General features: G+C 47.3%; 1 long non-coding RNA gene across 1 annotated transcript; it reads right to left on the bottom strand.

Annotated features, from left to right (window-relative positions):
* Window positions 1–13,248: 13,248 nt before the first annotated feature.
* On the bottom strand, window positions 13,249–14,652 carry LOC124651552. Its single transcript, XR_006987442.1, has 7 exons — window positions 14,618–14,652; window positions 14,385–14,533; window positions 14,201–14,272; window positions 13,958–13,987; window positions 13,694–13,836; window positions 13,453–13,510; window positions 13,249–13,356 (listed from the first exon to the last, which is right to left on the bottom strand). It is a non-coding gene; the product is annotated as an uncharacterized LOC124651552 (long non-coding RNA).
* Window positions 14,653–20,558: the final 5,906 nt, after the last annotated feature.

Consider the following 20,558-nt stretch of genomic DNA (forward strand, 5'->3'; position numbering starts at 1 on the left):
AAAAGTACTCGTTACCCGGAACCGGAGTATGAGTGCCTTTTTACCTTTCCTCCCGGCAACGGCGCCGGAAAAGTGCTTGATGTCTACGGGAGCTTCTATTCTTGTAGACAGTGTTGGGCCTCCAAGAGCGAGAGGTTTGTAGAACAGCAGCAAGTTTCCCTTAAGTGGATACCCAAGGTTTATCGAACTCAGGGAGGAAGAGGTCAAAGATATCCCTCTCATGCAACCCTGCAACCACAAAGCAAGAAATCTCTTGTGTCCCCAACACACCTAAGAGGTGCACTAGTTCGGCGAAGAGATAGTGAAATACAGGTGGTATGAATAAGTAGTAGCAACAGCACCAGAAAAGTGTTTTGCCCAGGACAGTAGTAATGCAGCAGTAGTAACGCAATAGAAACGAGAAACAAGCAGCGATAGCGATATTTAGGAACAAGGCCTAGGGATTACACTTTCACTAGTGGACACTCTCAACATTGATCACATAACGTAATAGATAAATGCATACTCTACACTCTTGTTGGATGATGAACACATTGCGTAGGATTACACGAACCCTCAATGCCGGAGTTAACAAGCTCCACAATAATGCTCATATTTTAGTAACCTTTAGTGTAAGATAGATCAAAAGACTAAACCAAGTACTAACATAGCATGCACACTGTCACCTTCATGCATATGTAGGAGGAATAGATCACATAAATATTATCATAGCAATAGTTAACTTCGCAATCTACAAGAGATCATGATCATAGCATAAACCAAGTACTAACACGGTGCACACACTGTCACCTTTACACACGTGCAGGAGGAATAAAACTACTTTAATAACATTGCTAGAGTAGCACACAGATAAATTGTGATACAAACACATTGCAATCATAAAGAGATATAAATAAGCACCTCACTATGCCATTCAACAGTGAATAAGTATTCTGTGAAATATAGCCTAAGAGACCCACACGGTGCACACACCGTCACCTTTACACACGTGGGACAAGGAGTCTCCGGAGATCACATAAGTAAAACTCACTTGACTAGCATAATGACATCTAGATTACAAGCATCATCATATGAATCTCAATCATGTAAGGCAGCTCATGAGATTATTGTATTGAAGCACATAGGAGAGAGATGAACCACATAGCTACCGGTACAGCCCCGAGCCTCGATGGAGAACTACTCCCTCCTCATGGGAGCAGCAGCGGTGATGAAGATGGCGGTGGAGATGGCAGCGGTGTCGATGGAGAAGCCTTCCGGGGCACTTCCCCGCTCCGGCAGGGTGCCGGAACGAGACTCCTGTCCCCCGCATCTTGGCTTCGCGATGGCGGCGGCTCCGGAAGGTTTTCCGTATCGTGGTTCTTCGCCTCAGGGTTTTCGCGACGGAGGCTTTATATAGGCGAAGAGGCGGCGCAGGAGGGTCGAAGGGGTGGCCACACCATATGGCGGCGCGGCCAGGGCCTGGGCCGCGCCGGCCTATGGTCTGGGGGCCCAGTGCCCCCCTCTGGTCCTTCCCGGTGTTCCGGATGCTTCCGGTGAAAATAGGAACCCGGGTCTTCGTTTCGTCCAATTCCGAGAATATTTCTTTACTAGGATTTCGGAACCAAAACAGCAGAAAACAGGAACTGGCTCTTCGGCATCTTGTTAATAGGTTAGTTCCAGAAAATGCACGAATATGACATAAAGTGTGCATAAAACATGTAGGTATCATCAATAATATGGCATGGAACATAAGAAATTATCGATACGTCGGAGACGTATCACAGCCATTCACACCCAGGCGTCTGACGAGGAGTGCAGCTATGACGGTGCAGGGCAAGGGGAAGAAGGTGGCCAAGGCTTCAGCAGCCGAGACAGTGTTACTCAAGGCGCTGGGCATATGCCCTGAGGAGTTGTCGGTGGATGAGGAACACCTTGCCAACTTCAAGGAGATCTTCGATTCACCCCTTGGGGAGCGACACGTGAGGGTCATGGCGTCCATTTTTGGGAAGATGGTGCCCCAGAGCTTTGGCCAGCAGGAGGGCTGTAGAGTAGTGCTAGCGGCGCACTAGGCGTTTTTTGGGAGTGGAGTTTGTATCTGTAGTCTTTATGGATTGTAATCTTGAAATGTTATTTTGGAACGTTCGAGGCACGAACGATCCAAGCGAAAAGGAGTGCCATTCGTGATTTCTTGGGGAGCTTGCATGTGAGCATTGTGTGTATCTCGGAGACTAAGGTTGGTGAGGTGGATGAGTTCTACATTTCCCAATGTTTGGGGCCTTCCTTTGATGGCTTTGTATGCTTGCCGGCGGAGGAGACGAGAGGTGGAGTGGTCATGGCTTGGGATACATCGGTGGTCCAAATCACCAATGTGAGCTATGACACCTATGCCATTACAGGTGAGGTCACGACTAGAGACGAGTCGAAATGGTGGCTTACCACTGTGTATGGACCCCAAGGGGGTGAGGACAAAATCATGTTTCTGGAGGAGCTGGCGGAGAGAAGATCCCTATGCCCGGGCCCGTGGGTGTTGGCTGGAGATTTCAATATGATTCTGAATGCTTCCGAGAAGAATAACGACAATATCGATAGGAGCATGATGCAGCGCTTCCGAGCGTTCGTGCACGCACATGAGCTAAAGGACCTATATATGCATGGGAGGACTTACACCTGGAGTAATGAGAGGGAGAGAGCTACCCTTACGCGCATTGATAGGGTGCTGGTATCGATGGACTGGGACTTGCAGCATTTTGATTCTGTGCTGCAAGGGTTGTCATCGTCGGTTTCGGACCATGCACCACTCCATTTGGCCCTTAATGCGGCATTTCGGCCTAGGAGAAGGTTCAAGTTTGAGAGCTTCTGGCTCAAATTGGAGGGGTTTGATGAGGCGGTAAAAGAAGCTTGGGTATGTGACCCCGGCATAGTTGATCCCTTTCGGAGGCTAGATGCGCTTTTTAGGAATGCGGCGGAACGCCTACAATCGTGGGGGCAAAAACGAGTTGGAAACATCAAGCTAAACATTGCGATAGCCAACACTCTGATCTTGCGCCTTGATGTGGCCCAAGAGAGACGCAGGCTGACACCCATGGAGGTATAGCTGAGGAGAACCCTTAAGCAATCTGTGCTTGGGCTAGCCTCGCTTGAGCGCACCATGGCGAGACAGAGGTCGAGGGTCCGATGGTTGAGAGAAGGGGATGCAAATACAACACTCTTCCATGCTGTTGCCAATGGTAGACGTGCAAAAAACCACATTGCCTCTGTGAGGGTTGGAGAGGAGATTGTGACGGACCAAGAGAGGAAAGTGGAGGTTTTTACGGAGGCCTATTTCCAGCTGCTCGGGAAGGATACAACCTAGAGAATATACGATTGACTCTGCAAGAGATTGAGATCCCCAGTAGCTCAGCTGCAGGACCTGGATGCCATGTTCACCGAGGACGAGATCTGGAGGGTTGTCAAGGAGCTGCACCCGGGTAGAGCTCCGGGCCCGGATGGATTTATAGGCGCTTTCTACCAAAGGGCGTGGCCAACCATCAAAGGAGATATCCTTGCTGGGTTGTACAAATTGAGCGCTGGAGATGGGCGTGGCTTCGCGCGCCTAAACCGAGCCCTTATCACTTTGATCCCTAAGAAGCAGGATGCCACAGAGGTCAAGGACTATCGCCCTATCGGCTTGGTGCATAGCTTTGCTAAGCTTTTCTCCAAAATTATGGCGAATAGGCTCCGGAGGAGGCTGGGAGATGTTGTGAGTACCAACCAATCTGCGTTTGTGAGAGGACGATCCCTACATGATAACTTCATACTAGTGAGGCAAGTAGCGAGGAAGATCAACCAACAGAGACAGTCTGGTGTGCTTCTAAAACTAGACCTCACGAGAGCTTTTGACTCAATATCTTGGAGCTTCTGTTTGAGGTTCTTCGATGCATGGGGTTTGGAGAGAGGTTCTTAAAGTGGGTGTCCCTCGCCGCTTAGCACGGCAAACACCGCAGTGCTCGGTGAATGGTGTTCCTGGAGGAAGGATAGTGCACGTGAGAGGTCTCGGGCGAGGTGACCCCACGTCACCCATGCTCGTTTGTGGCTGCTATGGAGGTACCGATCGCGATCGTCAAGAAAGCCGCAGAGAGACATCTTTTCGCTGGGCTTGCGGGGATCACGGAGCTCCAGAGAATCTCGGTTTATGCGGATGATGTGGTATTTTTCTGTAAGCCGCTGGCTACGGAGATGGAGGCGGTGAAGGCCATTCTGAGGGTCTTTGGCGAGGCTTCCGGGCTCTGTGTGAACTACAGGAAGACCTCAGCCACGTTGATTAGAGAGCATGCAGGAGATACGGAGAGCGTGGTGGCGACCCTGGGATGTGAGGTCGTGGGTTTTCCCATCAAATATCTTGGTATGCAACTCGCTTTGAGGCCTCTAACTAAGGCGGAGTGGCAGCCGATGATTGACCAGGTCATGCACTGTGCCCCGGCCTGGCAGAGGGGGATGATCCAGAAATCTGGAAGACTGGTCTTAATCAAATCGGTGATAAGTGCGCGGCCTATACATCAACTGCTGGTTGCGGAGGCGCCAGCATGGGTGCTGGAGGAACTGGAGAGGTGGATGAGAGCCTTCTTTTGGGCGGGAAAGAAAGAGATCAATGGGGGGCAATTCCTGGTGGCATGGGACACCATATGCAAGCCTACACGGTTTGGAGGTCTGGGAGTTAAGGATCTACGGCTGCGGGGGTTGGCCCTTAGAGTTCGTTGGTGCCGGTTGCGTCGTACGGACCCCTCCGGACCTTGGCAGGGGTTGCCTCGCTCTCAATGACCATGAAGCCAAAGAAGTGTTTCGAGTTTGGCACCTGTTTCGAGTTGGGGATGGCGAGAGCATTCTCTTTTGGAAGGACAGGTGGATCAATGGCAGGAATGCGGAGGAGTTAGCGCCGGAGGTTGCTGCTCTAGTCCCAACGAGAAGGAAAAACATAAGGAAGGTGAGTGAGGCTTTAGTGGATGATTCCTGGCTCCTGGATGTATCTGGCGACTTGTCCATCGAGGGGTGGATGCAGTGCACCCGGCTTTGGGAAGAACTGGAGAGAGTGCCTAGGGATAGCAGCAGACCAGATCAGATCCTTTGGAAAGGTTCACCGTCTGGGGGATATACCACCAGTGCGACCTATAACATGCTCTGCCATGGGAGGGTCTTGTGGAGTATGGCCAAACCTATTTGGAGGTCGTTTGCACCCCCGAAGTGCAAGATTTTCGGTTGGCTGGCCATTAGGCGTAGACTTTGGACGTCGGATCGGAGGGCCCGGCATGGGCTGCAGGACCACCCTGATCCCTGCGCTACTTGCTTGCAGGAAGAGGATAATGCAGACCACATTCTTGTGCAGTGTCCGTATGCCAAGATGGTCTGGTTTGGCTGCCTCAGAAGGGTTGGGTCGCTGCTACAAGAGCCGCAGGAGAATACAAATTTGGAAAGGTGGTGGATGGAGGCGAGGAAGAGGCTGAGGAGGGAGGATAGGAGAGGCTTTGACACGTTCGTCCTGTTGGTTACCTGGACTCTCTGGAAGCAAAGAAACGCCCATGTGTTCGGGAACTTAGAGAGGCAGCTATCCACGGAACAGACTATCGGCATGATCCTTGAGGAGTTCAGCCTTTGAAGGGCTGCGAGAAGTATGGAGCGGAGAGTCATGTCGCGAGAGTAGGTCTTAGAGTTTTGTGGGTGGTGTGCGTGGGTGAGCCAAGGGTAGATGTTCGCATCCCCCTTTCGGTCTCTTTGTAAATCTTGTTGCTTCCTTCTATAAAGATATGGCACGACTTTCGCGTGCCCGCGAAAAAAAAACAAGTGATGTGTCATGTAAAGACCGGTGATTATTTTTGTCCTGGGCCGCGTCTAATTGACCAGCGACCTTTGTAGTAGCTAGGTTTAAACCCTACCAGTCCTGGTCACGCCTAATCTGTCGTGCTGATCTTAGCACAAGACTAACCACGGTCCAATCAGTGATCCAAGACTTGAACGGATCCATGCACATCTGAAATACAGGGTGGTAAATTAACTGACAACTTGCCTGACGGGTGGATATGATCGAAACAAGGGGCCGGTAGCTAAGAAATATTCAACTGATGATGGGACGAATACTACCAAATACGGTGGTATTGAGCATTGACAAGAGAGGCCGTGCGTGTGCTTGCGCGTTCGCCGGCCTGCCGACTTTCTTGAGTTTCGCTCGTAGTACAACGCGGATCGATGGAATTTACCGTCGATTAGCATGTTTCAACATGACTGGGAAAAAGCATTTGTTTTCGGTGGTGGGTAAACTGGGACGAAGTAAATGTAACACGACTACGTATACCGAGATTAATTGACCCGTTCGACGAACACAGTCGTGATGGAGTATATCACAGGGCGACTGAATTCGACTGGTTTCGGTTAAAACTTCAACATGCATGCTTGACGATTTCTACAACGTGATATTATACATATATTACTGAAGTATACTGTATGACGTTTCTAATAATTTAGATATGTTGCCGTAAATATTGAACATTTCTCTAGTACCTATTTAGTTAGATTTTACAAATTTTGACTTTTACTAAAACTGATATACACTGCATTTAGCAAGAAGAAGGGAGTAGACTTTCAACCGGCCAAGTGGTATCACTATAACACTCTCTATCGATTTCCCAGCTCTCGCCTACATGCATGCACACTGGCTGCGTCAAGAAATCATCATCATTCATTTATTTCAAGTGCCAGCCTGAGTTCATGTTGAGAGGACGAGAGTTTTCTCCGGCCGGATGGTGTTAGACTATTTAGACGACTGAATCTTACATGAAATTGCGACGACTGAATTTCTTTATAAAATTAATACCCTAAAGATTTTTTTTAAAGAGTAAATTCCATTTTTTACCCTGTAGTTGCGCACTTGTTACACATATTACCCCATTTAGTAAAACTTCTACCGAAATATCTCATTTAGGAGATCTCAAACATGGTTTTAACTCAGTTTTAGCATTTTGTTTGTGTTGGTTAGACAGGACCAACATGTTACGTCGATATGGAGCAAAAAAATGTGTAAAGATCGGAGGTCTCCAATTGTTCCATTCCTTGTCATCATTCTGATAATTTGGAACCCTAATCATCAGTGCGGCGCGTGCGGCTGTGTCGTGCGGTTGATGGCCGATGCAGGTCGATGCCGTTGTCGGAGTAGAGGCGCAAGAGAACGACGGCGATGGGCGATTCAATCCGATCTATGATCGGTAACCAAAAAGGAAAAGCGCCGGTCGAGCTACCGGCGACGCAAAAAGAAAACCAATCTACGGATTGGGAAAAAAAGACTCGAGGGCAGCGGATCAACGGATCGGCGAACAAACCCTCATACGGATTGCGCGGCCCCCTGAGTAGATCATGGAGATCAACCTCCCTGGGGGCGGCGCGGAAACTTTGCGGCGGCTAGATCAAGGAGCGTGCCGCTCTGATACCATGTAGAAGGATAGAAAGATATGCGGAATATGATGAATGTATTATTAAGCCTCATGGGCGAGTATATATAGGCGTACATGGATCATCTTGGAGTGCAAGACAAGACAGATTACCTAAACCGTACGTATACTCTAACACTCGCTACCGATTCCCTATACCAGAGGCGAAAAACTAAAAGACCCTACAGAGGCCGATCATTCAATCTGAGGTTCCCCACACTCCTGTTGCCGCATCGGGCAGTGGAGGGCAGGAACCAGCTGTGATAGCTGTGGCAGCGGCGGTAGCCGAGGCTAGGAGCTGGATCGTTTTCTTTTCTTCGATATTTGTTTGTTTAGGTTGCTCATCACATACACCACCACGTGGTCTTAAAGCATCTCTAACAAAGGCTCTAAAATTTGGCGCTGTAAAAGTAGTTTGCAGCGCGCTTGATTCGAATATAGCGCGCGGCGCAGTCGCGAGCTTTACCGGAGGCTCTATTTTACAGCGCAACTAAGAAGCAAAAAAATAGGCCTTTAGCAGAGGCTATAAAATAGAGCTCCACAAACAAGTTTCCTCAGCATACATACAACAAACAAGATTAAACATATCACACATAAATCTAAAAGATCAACTCGAGCAGCGAGGAAGAGATTGCGTGGGGATACAGCCGCATCATTCATTCATCTCCAACAAACAAGATTAGCGTGGGAGGGGAAGGGATTGCGCGGGGACGAGAGCCTTCCGGCCCAGAGCAGCACGGAGCCCTCGAGCAGCGACGTGGAGAACGCGCCCGCGGCGGTGGCGCGCCTCGGCGGGGGGCCCAGGCGAACGGCGGGGGGCAGGAAGGGCGTCTTTGCCGGCGGCGCATGGAGGGAGAGCGGGCTGGGCACGGTGGCGGCGGGGCGCGAAGGAGGTAGGCGAGCACGGCGGGGGGGCAGGAAGGGCGTCTTCGCCGGCGGCGCGCGGAGGGAGAGCGGGCTGGGCACGGCGGCGGCGGGGGCGTGGAGGAGGTAGGCGAGCACGGCGACAGCCGGCGGAGCTCCTCCTCGCAGCGTGGAGGCGAGGCGTGGCCGGCGGAGCTCCTCCTCGCAGCGCGGAGGCGAGGCTCAGAGTCGTTTTTTCCGCGCCGTGGAAAGAATCGCTGTGCCAAAATACAGCGCGCGTTAGCCGGCGCGCCAGATATACCGCTCTAGATAGCGTAAACTGGCGTGCGCACTAAAATATTTACAGCGCGGCCTATTTTGCAGCGTCTGCTGGAGCGCGCAAAAACGCGTTCCGCGCTGTATATTGATGGTTTTTTTAGCGCATCACTAATTTACAGCCTCTGTTGGAGATGCTCTTAGATCACCTTAGATCACCTTGTACTGGAGCCTTAGAAAAACGTTTCGTACGGGAGCCATAGTACACCATTTAACATGTCACCACATTCAACTTGCACATTTTTTTCTACTTCTAGGTTTTTTTTTTTTGAGAACACAGTACAACGCAGACGTTCACAAACACGCACGTACAAACACCTCTATGAACGCACGCACGCACACCCTACCCCTATGAGCACCTCCGAGGGACTGAGCCGGCATATCTCGAGGTTGACGAAGTCACCACTGGCGCATCGCTGTTAACGGGCACGTCACCTACCACTGAAAGCATAGCGCCGGTTAAATCCTGGAATAAATCCAGGTAAATGCAAACACCCATGTCAAGTCTAGGACCTAACCACAAGGGACCTAACCACCAGAGCCAAGCTCTGTTTGCTACTTCTAGGTACTAGATTTAGATGTGCGCCTTGGCGCACGACCCCGTGAAATTCGTATAGATTTATATTTTATATAACAGTAAAAAAATATCCAGGAAAATGATAATATGTTCATTTAAATTTTACAAAACAAAGTCTGTAGGTAAAATTAGGATAAAACACATGAAATCAAGCACGGAGTAGTAAACACTTGTATATAAAGAAAATAGGGAAATATATTTCAGTAACACTCATAAATGATAATAACATAATTATGTTGAATAATATATGTATACGATGAAAATGACAGTTATAAGGTCATGCTCGAAAACAAAACAATTTTTTATTTAGAAAAAGGCTTTGTCTAAAGCAAAATGGATCAAAATGGCAAACACATAAATCGAGCATGGCGCAACATGCACATAATAAGGTGCATAGAAACATCGCCGCAACGGACACTTAGGTCATATTTACAGGATACCAATGAAAGGAATCAACACGATTTTCAGACTCCGGCGTACACAAACAACATAGAAATATCTTTCACCTCCAACTCACATCACCGAAATTCATCACCGTTGGAAAATTTTGTTGTATGTTTTCCTCCTCTCGCTCAACTTTCGTGCATAACATGGTTCATCGAGGGGAATGCAAGCACATTGGACGGGCTTATACGTGTAAGCCAATTTTAGTTAAGAAAAGAAGTTACCTCTTATCTGTTGGAATCATGGTAGACTGATTGAGAACAAATAATCATGAGACATACAATAAATTACCTGTGTTGAAAGATTAGTGAATGATGGGGTGGTTCGGATCAACCCGATGTGATAATTAAGCATACATAGATCCAGTCCAAATAATCTAGAAACAATGAACTTAGTATTTAAGAATTCACCTCTCCGGCCAGAGTCCCTCTGAGACACTAGTAGAAAAAGGGGCAGTAGGCCCGGTCCATTTGGGCCTTCAGATCCGGTTCCCAAACCGGGACCAACTGGGTGGGACTAAAGGGGTACCCTTTAGTCCCGGTTCAAAGTTGAACCGGGCCTAAAGGCCTCGACACGTGGTGCGGCCAGGGAGCTCGCGGTGGAAGGCCTTTGGTCCCGGTTCGTGGTACGAACCGGGCCTAGGTTCTCTGCCGCGGCGGAGAATTGCTATTTCTCTGCCGCGGCACAGGTTTAGGCTGTACTAGCGTTTCTCCGCCGCGGCAGAGTTTCAAGCAATGCATATATATCATTCAAGAAACCACAAAAAATCGTCATGAATATATATAGACATCGTCAACAGTACACGACATCGTCAACAGTACACATAATGCATGCATATTTACAATACAACATCTCCTCGACGGATTTCATCCCCCGTCACGATCCGCCGATAGTGCTCTCCACCTGGGGTAAGGGCCTCGGTAATAAAGAATCCCGCGATTTCCTCTTGAATTGCTTTTATTTGATCCTCCGTTATGAGAGTGTTCCGCAGGCGTGTCATCTATATTTAAAAAGGGAGATCAATATATGAATGGAACTCAATACAATAGATGGTACTAATTAAGATTAATTGTGAAATTTTGTTATCGTACACGAGTGTGGTGTATACGGGCATCCCCACCCTTGGGACAGGCCATGTCACGCATGAAGGTGCAGACGTAGTATCCACATAAGTTATTCCCTTGTTCCTGCCTCATACACTTTACGAAAAAATAGTTCGATCAAACTAATAATCAAGCATCGTATTGAAAGTAAATATCATATATAAAGTTTCACGGACATAGCTATATATATAGTACTACTTACAGGGTAATCTTCAAATGTAAGCTCCGGTTTCCATTTACCCGGAACAATATTGATGAACCGTTTCCAAGCCCTGCCCGGCAAAAAATAATGAGTAAATGAGTAATTGATTAGTTGATGATATCTTCGAATTAGAACGGATGAAGATGCCAATACGAAATTGATTGAAACTACCTCCGGAGGATGGCAGCCATGTCCGCCCATTCCGCATATTCTTTACGTTTCGAGTCCATGACTTTTACGACTCCAAGGGGAAGATCAATGATTAGGAGAATATAGTGGAAACTGCACAAGCATAGCTCAATGATTACGAGAATAAAGTGGAAGGTGCACAAGCATAATGTATGTTATATATAACACTCACTTGAAGTTGTAGGGAAAGAATATATCCTCTTTGTCCGCTTGCTTCTCTAAAAACATTACGATGTTGTCCTCTCGTGTCCTTGGCGAAGTCTTGAACCGTAACTTCATGAACCGTGTTTGGGTCTATGAACCCCAGCGGTAGGAGCTTGCCTCTTTTGTATTCCAGCCTTCTTCATTCCGCATAATTAAATGTATAGCGTACACAAAGAATATAATGAGGATAATTGTTAGTGCAAATGAATGAGCTACAAACTTAATTACACAAATAAATCACTTACGAGCAGTAGCAATCGATGACAGACTTTGTCGAGGGCGTCTTGATTGAATAACTCGAAACAGTTCATCTAACTCAATGTTTATCTCGTCTTCCCCCGGAAGTAATGCTCATCTCTAAGATACACCGTGAGGTAGCTTTCACTTCTTCGACGAGGCTTTCAGGTACCATTCATGCAACCTTCGCATCCGAGTCCCTAGACGCGCGAGCTCGCCGAGTTTGACGAGATCTTTTCCGTATCTATACGTGTTTACCACTTGAGCCGTTGGATAGTAATCTTCGTACTCAACCGATGCTCCCTAAGCTCTAGCCGCCCGTTCGATCATCGATGCCGTCTCCGGATCATGATATGGCTCCACGATGAAGTGGGGTGCGGCCCGAATGTCCCGTCGTCCAAGCCGGGCGACTTTTTTGCTTCTTTGCTCGCTCTAGAGGACTGTCCAAGAGAGCGGTCATAATCAGCTCTCAGCTCAGGTCTCTTCATTCTCGTCTCGGCAAAGTGCTTCACCGTCCGCGATCGAATAAACATCTTCTTCGGCGCAAGAAACGCCTTTGCTCTTCGATCCGCTCATGTGGTAACAACTCTGGAGTCTCGTGCCCTCATTGGAGTTGATGATCTCTTCGGAGCCGTAGGAGGTGCCGCGGACAGCTTCCTCTTTGCTTAAGTGGAGGCGGCGGAGTCTCCCGACGAGGAGGAGGAGGCGGCGGAGTCTCCCGACGAGGAGGAGGAGGCGGCGGAGTATTTTCACGCGGAGCAGATCGGGTCATGGATAGGGGAATCATCATCGCGCACAGTGAGAATCATCACGCGGAGGAGACCGCACAGGTGGCGGAGGAGGCGGAGGTGGCATGCTTGTTGGCTTCTCACCCGGAAACACAATGTTCTCCTTCCGCCATTGCACGGTGGTTCTACGGGCTTCTCCCGGTTCTTTGATTTCCCCATCTTCACCCGCAGTGGTGCTCAAGCACCAACCCCTCATAATCTCTCATCACTTCATCCACCATCACAATAGCAAAGTCGTCTTGGACCGAATGGCAATGGTAAGACCTTGTAGGTAAGAGGATGCCGACCGCCGCCTTGAAGGATAGGTTGAAAACTTTAACATGCAGCTCACAAGGACGGCTCTCAGTGAGATCATCCACGGGGGGGGGGGTAGCGAGGAGGCTCGACCACCTAGAGGATACAATTTTAATGTATGATGTATAAAATTATGAATCACATACATAAATTCCCAGGAATACTAAGTAGGGACACCATGTAGAATCTTCTGAATTTGGCACAAGTTGTCGATTCAGCCTACAACTGCCAACTGTGGAAGCTCTCCTAAGCTAGGATGCAGAAATCTCTTCCAGGACCCAGAAACAACACACTTACATCATCAATGCAAGGAGAACTGAACCCATGGGTGCAAACCTATTTAGGAAGCTAAGTAATTTCAGAACATGAAAAAAAAGCACATGAAGATAAATCAAAGGAAAACACCTTTTGCAAGCGAATCAACAACGAGCTCATGTCGGCTCAACGGATTTGTGCATCTCTCGCATTGTTGTGTTACTTTAGCACCGTGGGAGCAGATGAGGGGTTGGGTTAGAGGAGGCAGAGCCTGTAGCCTCCCCTATCAGCATTGCATAATTACAAATTATTAAGTTATTGATTTCTTCTAGCTCTGGCCACAATAATTCACATGAAAAAATCAAATATAGTAGGTACTCACCTAGAGCTTGCAGATTAAAGTATCACATAGATTAATTATGTAGTGCAGGCTCTTTGGATTATTCTCACACACCTTGTAGTAACAGATTACATATCATATATGGATAAGATTTATGGGGATTAAACCAACACATGGTCAGAGGATAATTAAGGAGGAAAAGAGGATCACCTCGTCTCAATGCCATGGAAATGCGGCAGATCGTGCTCCGTATGCCAAACGCCAAAATCTATAACTAGATCACCCAAACCATAAATCAATCGTGGATCATGCAACCTGAAGCAAAATACCAGCAACACCAACCACAACCTAGTAGGCTACAAACAACACCAGCGTGCAGCTAGAAAAGCGCGCACGGTCAAACACAACAAGCAACCATGAAGAGAGCAAAACTTGGAACTTGGGAAGGTACCTTGCTAGGCGCTGGCAATGGGCGTAGCGGCGATGGCACATCGGAACCCCCATCGCTGCTCCTCTTTCTCCTTGGTCCAACGACAACAACAATTTTGGCTATTTTACATCTCCAATGGTCACCAGCTAGGCCATTTCCTTGTCCTTAAATAGTACATACAACCATATTAGCTAGGATTTTTATCAAGAGAGACAAAAATGGATCAGCACAAACAAAGATGAGATTTTCCCGTACATGAGAGAGAGAGAGATAGAGAGAGAGAACCTCATGTCTTCTATGAAGAACACGCTGCTCCTACCGGACAAATTATGAAAGCAGCAACATAATTTGTTACACAGAGACAATTTTCCGCATGCTAGTGAAACACCAACATATATACGAACCCAGGCATAGCTAGTGAAACCAATACATTACATAGATATGCTAATTAGTTTTCTAGTAACTTCACCGTGAACCACTCACTAATTTCTAGAAAAACATAGATATCGCATAGGTAGATGCACTTACAATTAGCTTCCCCCAAATCTCTGCCCTGCCAATTTCACTCCATCAATTAGCAATGTCTGAAGGTTTCTTCACCTTCATAAATTAGGTGTATCAATCAATTATGTTAGCAGTCCTCTTACGGTTAAAATGTCAAAAAAAATCGAACTGCAGAAAAAATAGATATTACATAGGTAGCCACACTTACATTTAGTTGTCCCAAATCCCTGTCGTGACCGTATCATCCTCCCTTTCTAATATTGTTGACTGGCCATCTATATGTGTCTTTGTGTACAACCAATGAGAAGAACTACCAGCCAAGAAGGAGAGCACATCAGCGTCCGATTGCAAACCATGCTTCCTTGACAAAATCGATTAAGATGTAATTAAAAGCATGTCCAGGCATGAACCAATGAAATATCTCGTAAGAAGAGTACGTACAAAGTATGGCAGTTTTGACCTTTTAATCATTTGTCTCGGAACACCGGTGAGGCACTAATGAAGCACTGCTTAATGTCAGCCATATAATACATCTGTTATTAGACAAAAAAAGAGCAAAAACTTGAGCTATAAGATAGTTTAGAAATGATCCTAGAAATCTAAGAAATATTATGTGATGCATGTCTCAAATAATCGAGCACAAAAACATCTTTCCCGGAATTTTCTCATATATTTTTATCAATGATAGAGCCTGGATGTCTTGCCCAACTGAGATAAAACATAAAATATAATGAGTAGTTAATTACAGAGATAAAACATCATGCTTGCATAAATCTAATTTCAGATCAATTTATTTTTTCCATCTGAGCATAAACTGTAAGAACATCACCTATGGACATGGTCGCGTGTCAGGAAAGGGTGGAAACTAATCTAGGAAGGAGGGCACAAAACTTCGTATGTCCTATCACCTAATCTTGTACCTATATCCAGAGCACATAACTCAAATATAAACCAAAAGCACCTCGTGTCCAGTTAATGAAACTGATTGTTTCCTATGTAAAAGACACCTCCTGCCATCTTAGATCACTGTATGATTAACCTGTGTGAGATTAACCTCGTGAATAGTAGCAGGAAAATTAACCAAAACAAATTGACTGAATGATCAAAAGAAACACACAAAATCCAAAGGGAAACCAACCTGAATAAGGTTTGAACCAAACACGAAGAAGAGAGAACCATGACCGAAAGGACATCCCTTGCAAGAATGAAAGGGAAACCACCCAGAGCCAAACTGAACCGAGTTCTTCATGGCTTCCTGAGGCGTCTACCTCATCTCCCCGCAATCTCGTTTGGACCTGGATCAATTCCAACAAAATAGTTGAATGAAAAATACAAACAATCAGCATGAGAAGTGCTCATTCACATCAATAGAGCACAGGAAAAAACAACGCATTCCTTCAGATCTGGATGCATCCAAAGTTAGAAACCTGGCCAGTTCATGTCTTGCATCAGGATAATGGATCTAGCAGAGATGAATCCATGTATATTTCGCACACACATAGAGAGAGGGGGGAGAGAGGGGAGAAACCTGCGGGGTTCTCAATGAAGATGAGGCTGGGGCAGGCCGCCATCCCACCTGTGCTTCGCCGTTGTCGAATCCTTGATCCCCGCTGTTGGTCGGCTGTGCTCTGGCCCGCCTCCTCTGGCCGTGCTCTGCCTGTTAACGTCCATATTGCCGATGTTGTTCCAATCGGCGGCCACCACTGCTCCTGTCAATGTTGATGATGGAGGAGGACAGAGCCGGCGACGCGAAGAAACGGAGGAGGATGTTGAGCCCAGGGAGGAAGCAGGCCGGAGGAGAGAGGAGCGCCGCCGTCGTCCTCTTCCTCCTATGCTCGTCCCCTGACGCGCTCGCCCGCCCAGCCACCTTGCTCACCAGGGCCGCTCTCCGCTAGGGGCCCCGCGCAGCCGCCGCTGCCTGCGTCGCCGTCAGCCACGCGCGCGGCGCCGCCGTGTTTGGACGGGCGGGACTCCCCGACGCGCTCGCCCGCCAAGCCGTCACGCTCGCCAGGCCTGTCTCCGCGCTCCTCCCCAAGGACGGCGCCGGTGAGGTGCGCCGCATAGACCCCGGGAGGACGTGGGTGGCGGTGGCGGGGCGGGAGCGGGGCGCGAGGCGGGGCGGGGCAGGTGCGGGGCGGGGGCGCGATGCGGGGGCAGGGGCGTGGGCGGCGGCTAGGGTTTTTTTCACCCTGGGGCTCGCTTTTATATGAGCCGCGGTGAAATACCAAAAATACCCCTGCGGGTTGAGATCCACTGCCAGATGCCAATGCGTACCGACAGAGATCCCAGCCACGGTGGCTGACGTGCGGGTCCGGCAAAGGTGGGGCTCACATGCAGCCAGACGCGGGTAACAATCGGCTGTTGCATGGGGTTAGCTAGTGAGGGAAGGGTCCAAAACGAACGGCTGAGATGCACAGATGGAGAGATCCCATAGCTCACGTGCACTGATCGCTGTGAAGCTCCCTATGGGGGGCATCGTTTATACCTTTAGATTTGAAGCCATCTGACTAACGAAACCATCCTGGTAAATTTTCCACCCACCCAAACAAGTTGCAAAAGATTCTGGGCAAAACCTTGATGCAAGTACATACTGAAGGAATCACGTGGACTTGACATTACGAATATGCATTTTTTCCCCTTCTAATCCTATATTTTGAAATCGTGGGAATAACAAATCTATACCTAATAATAAAGGAGCTAACGTTTCCGTCGCTTCATCCGCTTCGTCCGTTTCGTCCGTTGTTGGTCCATCGAATCGAACCCATCGTCGTGCGCTGTAGTGCCCAACTCGAACCCGATTCTTATAGGGCAGAAACCTTGATCGATCCAAACAGGGACTCTAGCGAGTCAATGTTGCCAACGTATAAACCACCAAGTACTCAATCGATTCAATTGACTAGATATAAACCACCAGGGCACTGCCAGCGCCGAGGAGAGGAACAGGCTATCGCTCGGCGACTCACCGAAGTTTGCTCGCCACCAAAGAGCTTTCTGTCGGCAAGGAAGTCCTGGATGCCGCTCGCCGGAGTTGTGTCCTAACCGGAGTGGCCGCCTGCCAAGCCCGATGCCCTGCCTTGGCTGCGCATCGCTCAGCTCGATTACGGGGAAGGTCAACGACATCATCACAGATGCTCCACGGCTCGCCGGCCATCCGGAACCCGAAGAAACAACGCCCGCGGCAACTGGAGACTGGGCGACTGTTTCTCTCCTATGCAGATTGGATGATTTGGGAATCAACTGGAAGCTATTTTCTTTCAGCGGATTGATCGATCGGTTCTGGTTGTTGTGTGGTTGGCTTTGGCTTTGGATTAAAGGCTAGAAAGAAACTGTGTTCTACCGTGGGGGCAGATTCCCTGGGGCACGATCCAAATATCGCGGCAGGGAGCCTCAGCATCCAAGAAAAAAAAGGAAGTACGATTGTACGTGGAGAAAGAGGCCGCCCTGTATTGCTGTTTCTTGAAGCAGAGTTCCGTGAGCCAGAGCTAGGGCGGCAACCGTGCTGACGAGCACAATTGTCTCAGCGGCACCATATGCTCGACGCCCTTTGTTGGATTACTAGAGCCGCCCAAACAGCCGCGCCGGCGTGGCTTTCCGTGTCTGCTCGGTCACCTGTGAGGCGAGCTAATCTACCGGCGTATACGCGTTGAAGGACGAACGTATGTCGAAGTGGACTGACAAGTGCGGGCTACGTGTAGGCGTTGTCTTCCCCGTTGTGGTGTTGCAGGTTCAACGATGTGTCCATGTCTTGCAGCTTATAAAAAGTGCATAGAAGAAGGACAGCGCCAGAAAATAGAAGAAGATTGGGCTATTGATTGCATGCACCGCTCTTTTTCACATGCATGAAGGCACGAAGAGAAAAGAAATTCTCATTGCTGAAATCCTGATGTGCTTTAGCAAGGATGGTTCTTGGCAGACTAATCCTCGATTTCGTTGGATGGAGTATATGCCTGATGATGTTTGTGTCATGGAAAACCTTGGACCTGATTGTGCAAAGGGGTAGTATTTTTCTCTCTCATCAACCGCCTTCGAATCCTATTATTCGAGGCAGCATCAATTCATCTTGAGCGTTCTCGGTCGGAGATAGGATTTTCAGAGCAGGTGCTCCGAGCGCACCCCAATCTACATTGTCTATATTGCATCAAGATTCGTGTTAATTTTTTTTCCGCTCTCAAACAACTTCTCATTATTGTATCTCTCACACCACACAATATTTGAACTTAATGCAGATCACTTAAACATAACAACTAGACCGCGAAAAAAAACTATTTTGGATTTTTTTTATCATTGTATATTTATATATTTATAAAGAATTTATTTTGCATTTTTAATAATTTGAAATTTTAAATTACACAAAAAAGTTCCAAACTATTTTTCCCCATTCTATTTGTTATTTTCGAGTGAGCTGAAAAAAAATCGAAAAAATATATAATTTGAGGGATATGAGAAAGGAAAATTCAAAAAAAGAGGTACTCCCTCCGATTCATATTAATTGACTCCAATATGGATGTATCTAGCACTGAAATGTGTCTAGATACATCTATATTAGAGTCAATTAATATGAATCGGAGGGAGTAGTGCTTCTCCCTCTAGGGTCGTCGACCAGTCTTTTCACTTGAGAAACTACTAATGTAATTTGCTGGTGATTTGGTTGCGCCTAGGGGATTAATTAAAAATATTACTAGCTATTCATATGAATGAATAAAATTACGAAGAGAATGATATTACTCATTCCATAGTGGTAGGACCATGCATGGTCCATGGTTCAGAAAAGAAAAGTACTACCTTGAATTTAGTCAATTTGGCCGGTTCGGCCAATCGACATTATATCTCCTCATGAAGGATTTATCTGTCCTTCTCTACTTCTCTCTACTCCCCGGCCTTAAAAGAGAGGAAGCCCGCCGAAAGTGCACGACTCTGGGTGTCCTGGATTAGATAGGGGCGGCCCACTTAACCTCGGCACGATAAAATTTGCTGGCTGTGTGTGATACACTGTAGATATGGCAACGAAAACTAACTTTGTGCATCACAAACATAAAAATGGTATCCCGCCGCAACGCGCGGGCACGTTTGCTAGTATGTAAGAAAACATACATACGTTCTTTCTCTATGTCGTTTATATAATTTTATTTTTTTATGGAAAGTTTACCGTCCAGTACTCCCGAGTGGTTTAATAATAAGCTGATATATGCAAGATCGCCGAAGCTACACATATTTTTAGATGTAGTACTACTACAATTCAGAAGTCAACTATTGAGTTTTTTATTTATTTTTGAACAACAGAAATTTTATTACTTTAAGCACATTTTACAGACAACAACATGAACGGAGCCACGTTGAATACAGAGATGTCCTTAGTTGGACAGAGACTTGATGATGAGCATAAACATCTGATGAGAAGACTCCTAGACTGAATTTTCAGCGCCAATCTTGCTTGATGATGTGCTTTAACATTAGAACTCCTGTGAATATGTAGCGTTCTGCTAGCCTGGAAGGAGTTGCTTCTCTGGATTTCTGCTACAAGTGGCCTAATAGACCAATGCCCCGGCGCCTTGGTAATGTTTTCAGTAGCTGCTGCTGATGCCAATACTAGACAATCAGTATAGAATTGGGGTTCTTGAAGCTCAAGCAATTCAGCTAACTTAGTTGCAAGAAGAAGACCGAAAGCTTCAGCTTGAAGAGGTGAAGACGCAGGAGGAGACAAAGCCGCAATATGAAGATGCCTGCAATGTTGATTGTCGTTGCCCATCTGAATGAATATGCCGATGCCCACACGAGCCTGCTGAGAGCTGGGATCTGGATTCCAAGCTGCATCACAAAACACAGCTTCACCTGCATTGATCGAAGTGGTCTTAACTGAAAGTTGAAGAGGCGAGGCATGCTGCAACGCTGTTGTAGGTGTAGTAGATTGCTCTTTAGACTTGACTGTGTCCTCAAGTTTGTATCCCTGCATGATAGCATTAGACATAGCAAAAACATGTGAAGGTTTTATGCACTTTCTATTAAAGAGACAATCGTTTCTTGCTTTCCATAAGCACCAAAGAAAGGTGTATAAGCTTGTAATATTAATTTGAGGATGGTCAGAACAAAGTAAAGTTTGTATCATATCTGCCACATTGTGATGCTCGGTAGCAAGATATTCAGCTCTAAGATACCAAGGATGAGAAAACCAAGCTGCTTTCGAAAAAGGACATAGGAATAACATGTGCATTTCATCCTCCATGGAGCCACACCTGGAACATTCTGATTTAATATGCTGAGAAAATCTACCAGCTCGTTTACCTGTAGGCAACGCTTTGCGAAGGAGCCTCCAAGCAAAGGTCTGAACCCGAGGCGCCATAGTTTTGACCTGCCAAACTTGATTAAGAAGAGAAATAATTTTTGG

The sequence above is a fragment of the Lolium rigidum genome, chromosome 5, assembly GCF_022539505.1.
Source record: "Lolium rigidum isolate FL_2022 chromosome 5, APGP_CSIRO_Lrig_0.1, whole genome shotgun sequence".
Taxonomy (NCBI): domain Eukaryota; kingdom Viridiplantae; phylum Streptophyta; class Magnoliopsida; order Poales; family Poaceae; genus Lolium; species Lolium rigidum.